Source organism: Lacerta agilis, chromosome 3 (assembly GCF_009819535.1).
Source record: "Lacerta agilis isolate rLacAgi1 chromosome 3, rLacAgi1.pri, whole genome shotgun sequence".
NCBI classification, from domain to species: Eukaryota; Metazoa; Chordata; class Lepidosauria; order Squamata; family Lacertidae; genus Lacerta; species Lacerta agilis.
This window is the reverse complement of record NC_046314.1, coordinates 84,686,048-84,695,827: the sequence shown is the minus strand read 5'-3', so window position 1 is coordinate 84,695,827 and position 9,780 is coordinate 84,686,048. Positions and strand designations below refer to the sequence as shown.

Genomic DNA, 9,780 nt, shown 5'->3' with positions numbered 1-9,780 from the left:
GAACATAGGAAGCTACCAAGTCAGACCATTTGTTCATCCAGCTCTGTATTGCTGACACTGACTGGCAGCAACTTTCCAGGGATTAGGGCAGGAGATGATGTGGACTGCCATTTGTGCATGCAAAGTGCACACAGGCACTCTGTTGCTGATCAACAGCCTTTTCAATTTTGAAAAGAGAGAGAGAGAGAGAGAGAGAGAGAGAGAGAGAGAGGTTGGGTAAAAATAACTTAAATAAGTGTGTGTTGGAATCAATGTGATATGTTTTTCTAAAGCTATCCACATTATCATTATTATTTAGGATCCATTTTTATGGACTATTGATCCCCCGCAGCCTGCATTGCAGTGTCTCTTTACTTCAAGAGGGGGGGGGAATGCTTGCTTTATAGTTTGGTTCAAGTTTCTGAGATGTCATCAATGGAAGCTAATTCCATTTGCTACATGGCTGGTTGGCTTTTGGTAAGTCATGGATAAATTTAATTATCCATAAATAAATTAAGATTTCTAAATGCCATTTCACAGATTACCAGGAAACAAACCTGGGTTTATCATGGTTATACTGTCACACACACTCTAATTTCTGAGTGGTAAGAGACCTCATGGGTGCCAGAGCCAACCTTGGTTTTGGTTTCTTTGGAATGAAGGTCACTGAAAACTGTGGTCCTAAGATAGTGGGTTACTTCAATTTCAATTGATTGCTCACAGTTAGTTCCAAACTGATCTCTTCATTTTCCTCCATTAGGTTTCCAGGGAGGCCCTCTCCAAAGCCATAGCTTTAGTTGCAACACGGAGAGCAAGTGAAACATCTCTGTCTTCCCATCTCCAGATGCCACAAGCCCAGGCTAGCCACTTGACTATTGTACTTCCCCAGCTAGGATGATGTATTGTCCAGCCAGGTGAGGGGGGTGTCTCCCCTCTCCTTCTAGATGCATCACTGGCTAGATGTTTCTATGGGAACACATCTGTCTGGCACCTGGAGGTTCCTACCAAATCCATTGTATAAACTGACCCCAATTCCTTTAATCCAGTGTGAGAAACTGTTGTGATTATTCAAACATCTGTGTTGGTCCTCTAAGTCAAAATAATCTTTAGCTTTATTAGTGCTGGATCAGGCACATCTAGTCCAGCATCTTGTTCTGACAGTGGCCAGCCAGATGCCAAGAGGAAACCTGCAAGCAGGACCTGAGCACAAGAGCACTCTCCCCTCCTGTGGCTTCCAGCAACTGGCATTCAGAAGCATTGCTGCCTCTGACCTAGTGGCAGAGACCAGCCATCAGGGGTAGTAGCCATTGATAGCCTTATGGCAGTGGCAGGGTAATGATAGGATACTACAGGGACTTCATCTTGGCAATTCCTGGCCTCTCTGTGTAACGGGATATAAAGTTCCACCCACCCCCCTTGCCATCAGCTCTGGTTCCCTTGTAAATGAATGTTTGGCATCCCCCAAGACTCATATACAAAACTGAGCCAGATAAGAAGAAAGAGAAATTTTGATGAGTGAGAATGATGAGACTTGAACACTTTTCCCTCCTCAATACTCCTGTCCCCCAATATCTCAATCAGTTTTCCCCTTCTCCCACTCCCTCCATCTCTCTGTGTGTGCAGGTACATTTGTATATAGGGGCGGGTATTCTGCTTTGGGGTGGGTTATACCCAACTAAGCCAGTGTGAAAGTCAGTGTGGTGTTAGTGATTAGAGCAGGGGTGGCCAACTCTCAAGAAACTGCGGTCTACTTTTCGGGGGGTTCAAATGAAATTTGTTGAACTTTTTTAGGGAGGAGGAAAGCCCCATTTTTTAGGGGTTAGAAAAGCTTTTTTGGGGGGGGAACTTCCGTTTTTGGGGGGTTAAAGGCAAGGGACAAAGGGGTAAAGTCACTCACAAAAAGATCGCTATGGATGAAAACAGAAGCACAGAGAAAGCTCCGTCTTCCCTTCCAGAGATCAAACAACAATGGAGGGTGGGGCAAGGGGGCGGGGCAGGAGTCAGTTTTAGCAACGCTAAGGAAAGGGAGCCAGAGGTCGACCACGATTTACCAAAACCTTGCAGGGATCTACCAGTAGATCGCGATTGACCTGTTGGACATCGCTGGATTAGAGCATCAGACTAGGACCTGGGATACTATGGTTCTGTTATGAGTTTGTGGGTGCCAGGATTTAGGAGTACCAGCTTGGCCCTGAAATTTGTGGGTGCCTGGCCCCTTCATGGAGAATGTTGTGGGTGCTCAGACACTCAGGGCCCCAGGGAGTTGGCACCTATGCCAGGGTGTGTGGGTGCACACCGATGATTCTTGGGAGTAGTGAATGTCAGAATTTAATCAATGCTTAGAGTGTTAAACTGGAAATCAGACTCTTCTCCCTGTGTTCAAAAGATCACCTGAAAGATGGGCCATTAGCAAAGGCTCTGTGCCAGCCAGCAAATGGGAAGTAACCAGCTCCTGGAGGAAAATTTAGGATTTCATTTGGCTGTGATGTGATGTCTGTCTGTTAAACACAGCAGGCCAGGGGGGTGGGAGTGGGCAGAACACAATGTGGGCTGCCTGTTTTGAATTGGAGGCTGCAGCAAAGGGAGATATGGGACCCTCTTGAGGTGTATGCTGTGTATGCCTCCATCATAGGCTCAGGTTTTGTGTGTGTGTCTCTCTCTGTGTGTAAATCAGCCATATATCATAAAGACACTGCAGTCTCCACTGTGCATCATTTTGAAAGATCCCTGGCTGAGCGCCTGAACCCCTGGAATCTCTCACCACTCAGACTGGAGTGGTATGCAACAGTTCAATTCTCCACTTGGCCATAAAGCTCACTGGATGACCTTGGGCCAGTTGCTGCCTCTCGGACTAACCTACCTCACAGGGATGTTGTTAGGATTGAATGAGGAGGGGGAGAGCCATGTATGCCACTTTGAGTTCCTTGGATGAAAAGATGGAATGCAAATGCAAAAAATAAACAAGCAACCAAGTGCAGAGCTATCGGATTGAATTGACCCTGAGTTAGTCTTGTACATTTCTTTCAGCTGGTCTCCTCTGAGCAGGACCTCCATGGTCAGCCCAACCTTCTAGCTATTTACTGCAGACTTTCCTAAGCCACGGAGGGAGCCAGAAACCAGCCCCCTCAAGCTTCCTCTCCAAATCATGTCCCTGCCACCCTACTCCCACACCCCATCTCCTGGCAGCGAAGTTCCTAAAATAGCAAGTCTGCAAGAACATCTTTTTAGCACTAGAACAGTGTGAATGGAGGGGAAACTATTTACCCTCTTTCCCCTTGCATTTTTGGGGGCGTGTGTGCGCCATGCACAGTTGCTTCCACACGCCTTCGCAGCAGCAGCAATGCTTTTCAGCACCCACGAGCGAAAGGCGGCAGCGCTTTCCTCTCGCCTCCCCGCCCCTCCCTCCTTCTCCGCGCAGAGCCCTGACATGCTTTCTGCTGACAAATGTTCACCGAGGCTGCCGAGGATTTAAGCATGCCGGGCAGCGTCTCTCCAGCTTAGGGGTCCCTGGTTACGCAATGGCTTATCCAAAGCGGCGCAGCGCCACGGTCGCCCAGCGAGCCTGCCGGGGAGTTTGGGACTATTTGGTTTCGGGTGCCTCGACCCCATAAGTCTTACCCCCGCCGCCTCTGCCGCTTTCCAAGCCTCTCCGCCTACTTTTTTTTTTTTTTTTGCTTTTAATCGGCTTTTTTTTCCTGGAGGAAGGGACTGGTCCCCCCCCCCTCCTTTTCTTTGGAAAGTATTGAACGAGGTTTGTTGTTGGAGATGGGCGCCTAGATGGATGCATTTGCTGCAGAGCCTACTTTCTTTACGGCGCGGCATCGGGAGAGGTAAGAAGAATTTCTCAAGCTGCTTGCGAGGGTGGATCCTCCCCCCCCTTCTCCTCTCTGCCCCCCCCCCCCGCTTCCCTCTTCCGCACCGCTTGTCTTACAAGCCTTGCCGGCTCTGCCATCTAGAGCACTTCGTGAGATCACTCCAGTGAGTCTGTTGGGTTTTTCTTCCCCCGTCCCTTCTCTTCCCACACCCTCCATCTCTCTCTCTCTCTCTCTCTCTCTCTCTCTCTCTCTCTCTCTCTCTCTGTGTATGTGTGTGTGCGCACAGGGGTGGATGCCCCCCTTTTCTGTTCTCACATGCATACACACATACACAGAGAAGCTCTGCTAAGGTGAACTTGGAGACTTGCAATGCTCACATGCGTGTGGTACCCTGGGATGCGTTTGGAGCCATATGCCTGCAGGGCTGCTTAGTCGTTCAAAATTGTCTTTGGGAAAAGAAAGGGGGAAAAAGAGCAAGTTTATTCCTTCTCTGTCTGTCCGACACACACACACACACACACACACACACACACACACACGTCTTCTGCTGTTTTCTCTCGGTTTTTTGGGTGCTGTGGATATTACTAAGAAGTCTGAAGGATTCAGTCATTTGGACCTCGCTGAATCAGGGTCCATCTGTCAAGGTTTCTTCCTATAAATATATTCTGCATAACTGGTGAACGACTGAGGATTTTAAAAAAATACCATTCTATTTTCATTTGAAGAAGAAGGGGGGGGCAAGGATGCATGGCATAGCAAGAAGAACTAAGTACCTTCTGGAGATTATATTTCCAAACCAGGGATAAATGTGATTCATCAAAGGTAAGAGCCGGAGTGTTTCCTATCAAACTCTCATTGTACTGTATATATAACATAATCTTTTCTTTAATGTCTTAGAGAGCATTTGAAGTGGGTTTGAAGGGCATTTGTGGGGAAATGCATAACTTTATTTGTATGTTACTAAGACCCTTGGTCACAGAGATCTTGCGGATGGAAATGAGTCTTGTTTTTGCTTTGCTTTTTAATAAGGGGGAAAAAGGAGTTCAAAGGAATTGCATGGTGTGTCTCCCTTGGAAAGAAAAAACCCTGCTGCTAGAAATGTAAAATAATTTATGCTGGAGTAGATCAAAGATCAAAAAATGGTTTGGAAAGGGGGAGCAGAAGAAATTACAATATTCTATTAGAACAAGCATTATGGGAAAAGAAGGAAGGAGAAATATGTGGAAACCATCTAGGGATTCAAAAATAAAAATTAAAACCCTGTAAAGCTAAGGAAGAACTTTGCTATGCAGGGGGGGGGGGACCTCCGTTCTGTCTGAAAGCATACAGTTCAAGGACAGAGGATCTTTGGAGATGTCATGGAAAGAAATAGAAACTGGAGATATGTGGCAGGAGACCAGGAGAGGCAGCAGGACTGGAAGGGAACACCTGAGATCAGGTGAAATCCTACCTTGTCTTACAAAGATTCCCGATAATGCAAAGGAATAGGAAAAGAGGGTCCCAATGGGATTAAACAAGTAGAGCTATTGAAAGGAGGGCAAATAAGGAATGGAGACCCCACCTTGATTATGCCATATCATGTCACTCCAGCGTCACCAGATGTTTACAGTTCCCTGAAAGAGCTGGGCAGTTGACGTGGAAGTGGTGGCATTTGCATGTAGTATGACAGATCAAAGTGGGTAGTCTCTCTTGATCACTTTCTTTGACACTCACATTCCCTAAATATATTAAACTGGTGTTCTAGAACCAAAGTAAGATTAAGAACAAAGGAGAAATCATATTCAAGAGATACTCCAGCAGAAAATTGCTGGGGAGGCTCCACTGTGAACTTTCCAAACCCCTTGCTCATGGATAAATGGGCAGCCACTACACTTGACAGCCACTTACACCTCCAGAAAAAGGAAATGAGATCATGTAGCAGGACACTATGTTGTGTGTGGCACACCTAGTGTTTTGTTTCTATTTCCTGGAGATGCTAAGGGAAGATCAAAGAGGTGGGGGTTTTGTGAGTAACACCACTATTGTACGCAGAGACAGGAGGAAAGACGGACAATCTTGGAAGTGGAGCTTTTCCCTAATGTGCTTCTAAGCATGTGTGCTGATGGGTAAACATGCATGTTCTCAGATACACAGTACCAATCACTAGGAAGTCAAAGATCTGGCCCCAATTCGTTCCTCCAGGTTTCATGGATGTGGAGAAGCTATGACACCCTCAGGTGTCACTGGGCAGCAAATGTTGATCCTGTCATGGAAACGGTTGTGTGTGCTGGAACCATCAATGGTTTGAGGAAACGGAGAAACACAGCGTGGTTGGACATTGCTTTTTCCTATGATGCTTCCCATTCTGGTTCTTACCCTGAGTAGAGTTAGCTTGCAGTTGGCACATGCCCAATCTATGTGGTTTGCATCCTCTTGTCAAAACAGAGTGAGGATGGCTGCAAAGCCCCTTTAGGGTGTATGATTTGATGAAAAAAGGTAGTGTTTTTTTGGGGGGGTGGACTCTGTCCAAATATACCTTCATAACCTTTGGGAACTGGCACCTTCTGCAGCATGGTGTGCATTTTGAGACCGTCTTCTCTGCAATGTGACTGTGATGAAATAACATTCAGGACCCAGCTCTTATTTCTGGCTGATTAACATTGTAGGTGGAGTGCCTTGTTTCCAGGATCTCGCCTAGGCGGTTTCATCTCTGCAGACAGTAATAACACCATGGTTCACTGTGAGCCCTGGTTCTGCTCCTCTTCCTCTCAGCCTGCTTCCTCTCCACTGTTGCTGCTGCCATTTAACAACACTTGTTTATATTCAAATGTGGAATATAATCACTTAGTTTTCCCTTCTCTCCTCCCCCCACCCCACTCTTCGGGAAAATGTAAACAGCCCACTTAGCATTTGTATGGCAGCCTCTGTGAGTCCCTTTCTGCATGGTGGGATAGGATCTGACAGCTCCCTGACAATCCTTTGCAAGCCATCTCACTCTGTCTCTTTCACCACAGCCCTCAATCCATCGACTGGTGTTTGAAATGTGGCAGTCATGTCTGCTTCAGGCATGCATGTATGGAGATGCTTGTTCTGGAGTAGGGATATTGCTATTTTCCTGGGCACACGGACACTGCCATGTGTGGAAATGGGCTGGGGTGAAGCTTTGTTAGATGCAGATGGGCATTTCCTCCTCTCTCTGAGCTTCTAGCCAATAGGCTGGAGTGGAAAATAATGCTTTATGGGCAGCCTTGAACACTTTTTCCTCTTCAGAAGAGAGGGGGGGCACTTTGGAGGAAAGAAAGGTGAGATTCATCTATGCTCCTGTCTCTGTACTTCACCCCAAACCTCTCAGCAATACTTGCAAAGACAGAAACCAAGTTCTGCTTTCCCTTCATCCAGTCATAAACAAGAGACTTCTGGGTAAAGATTCCTAACGCAGAACCACTTTGTTGGAGACTCATGGGGCTCTAAGCTTAACCCTTCCCTCTTCCCAAACTGGTATTTGTGATCTGTGGTTCAACCTAACTTATATTTTACTTATATTTTACACCCCTTAGATAAACTAGTTTGAAGAGGCATATAAATAAATAAACAATCAAATCATCTATGAGGCGCTGAATCGAAAGGTTGTAAAGTACAGCTTTAACCACAACCAGGAAAGTTGTGTATCATTCTACAACCAATTAAAATTGAGCTAGGAGCCATGAAACTAGACTTGTCTTGTATTAAAAGAACCGTGAAACTAGGTTTGTGGCCAATAAATCACAAAAAAGCAAAAAGAGAGAGAGAATGTTTCAGGACTACCATATTCATAACCTGCTTGTACAATTGCAGTAACCATACTAATATTGGCTGTTCTTGAGACAAATTCACTGGTTTAGGAAGGATGTGTGCTTGTGTATTTGCATTTACATCAATAATCATTCCATATCCTTATGATGTTTGTATATTTGCCAGATGTCAGTCCTTTCACCATAAATCTTATAAAACAACTTTTTCCTCTAATTAATTAGTGCCCATCTTTAAGACTACAATACCATGATGCAGTGTGATTGTAAGCAAAAAAGCATGTACAACTAGCATAGATTATACTGAACAATTTGGAATTATGTGTGTGTGTGTGACAGCTTGAAAGATATACCTTCATGAGCCAGAGATCTCTGGTTGGTTCTATGGTTACTGAAAGATCTAAAGAATTATCTGAATTTTCGGCACCCACAATCCAGACCTAGAACATGTTCACATGGGAGTTACTTGTGCTAGTGGTTGATAAAACACAAATGGAAGTATGGAAAGCTGTGGCAGATGAGGGAAGTGATAACCTGTTCATTGAGGTTTATTGCATCTTTTTTCTGTGTCTAGTGTGTTATACTGGCACCTTCTGAATGCAACAGGGATACCACAGAATGACCCATATAAGCAAACAATGGGTAGCTTTCTTCTTGCGCTTACAAATTAGATCACACCCCCCCCAAGTGCTTAAGAGACTACTGGGAACTCAGATTATGAGAGCATGTTTATATCATCAAACTCTAAGGGCTTATTAAAAACTATGTCAATTTGTTAAAGTCTCTAGATGATAGTAATGGAACATGGCAAACATTAATAAGTAGAAATGTGATTGGAGAGGCTAAGTATCTAAGGAAGATACACCAGGTGGGGAAACGTTTTGGCTCCCAAGGCCCAATCCTTGTCATGATCAGCCTCATGGGCCAAACTTGGCAGGTGGACAGGGCCACCTACCTTTCAGTCACATTACATCAGTATGACACTGCATGGTTGATGGGTGGGTTTGGCTGCCCACCTGTCAAATGCAGAGCTTTGCAGATCTCACCCCCTTGAAAGTCCTGATCTCAGAGCTCTAAAAGGGGAGTGTTGAGAGACTTGCAAGGGCTTTAAAGCAGCCCCATACTCATGTCTGAGACATGAGTATGGGGCTGTTTTAAAGGTTTTTGCAGTCTGTTAAATGAAGAAGGGCGAGATCAGCTGCACAGTTTTTGAGAAGTCCTTTAAAGCAACCCCCAGCACTCCCACTTCAGCTGAAATGGGGGCTGCCTTACATTACTCCCCAAAAGTGCTATTTGAAGCAGCTTGTGTGTAACTCCTATCAGCAGCCTGCCACTGCCACCCGACTGACTGCAGAAGCACACAATCTGCTTCAAACAGCGTTTTTGAGAAGTACTTTAATCCCCACTCATCGGCTGATGAGTGGAGATTAAATCCTACTGCCTTGGCTGTGCGATCCTGTTCCCTGCTGGAAGCAGGGCATGCAGCCAATGCATGATTTAACCTTGTACTCCTGCCCATCAGCTGACATCATTGGGGATGTCAGCTGCTGGGTGGGTGGGCATGGTTTGGGGAAAATCCCCTTGTGGGCCAAACTGTTCCCCCTGGCCTGCTGGCATCTTCCAAGATTGGCCTGCGGGCTGGTAATTCTCCACTTCAGTATAAAGAATCACCTGTAGAGTGAATGTCCAGCCTTTCCAAAATATAAAAATACACCAAAACCCCACATTATATCATGCCACTAAAACTGAGGAAAAACTATGGCATAGCTCATAAATGTTGTTGAAGAGGATGCAAAAAGCTCTTAAGGATAATTTAGTTAATTTGAGGCTATTTTGATTCTGTTACAAATTTATTAGTATTATGGGAATAAAAAGCCTTCCAGTGAATATGTACAATACTGAGTTTATTCATGGTATCAAAACTGATCATCACCAGACTGAGAAAAAGTTCCTTATTTACAGAATGTTGCTTGGTAGTGTTGCTGTCACAATCAGGGCCGGCCTTTCTATGAGGCAGAATGAGGCAGCTGCCTCAGACAGCAAATTCTGAGGGCTAGAAATTGGCTAGAAATGTGTGTTCTGTGGTCTGCCAGGCAATTCATAATATTGATGATGATGCTTGGTGGAAGCATTGGGATGACCTGCTGTGATGTCACAGAGAGGAAAGACAGCAGAATGTTCCCTGCTGGATGAACTGTACTGACTTCAAGGATGCCATG

At 45.4% G+C, this 9,780-nt stretch overlaps 1 protein-coding gene across 6 annotated transcripts in view; it reads left to right on the top strand.

Annotated features, from left to right (window-relative positions):
- The first annotated feature begins 3,685 nt into the window (after positions 1-3,685).
- LRFN2 (leucine rich repeat and fibronectin type III domain containing 2) overlaps positions 3,686-9,780 on the top strand; it is a 248,378-nt gene continuing 242,283 nt past the window's right edge. For 4 of the 6 annotated variants that reach the window (XM_033144595.1, XM_033144594.1, XM_033144590.1 and 1 more), the window contains exon 1: positions 3,686-3,809. The gene's annotated coding sequence lies outside the window, so the exon portion shown is untranslated. Of the gene's footprint in view, positions 3,810-4,524; positions 4,617-9,780 lie in introns of those variants that run through there. The other 2 variants (XM_033144591.1, XM_033144592.1) reach the window with 1 other exon arrangement.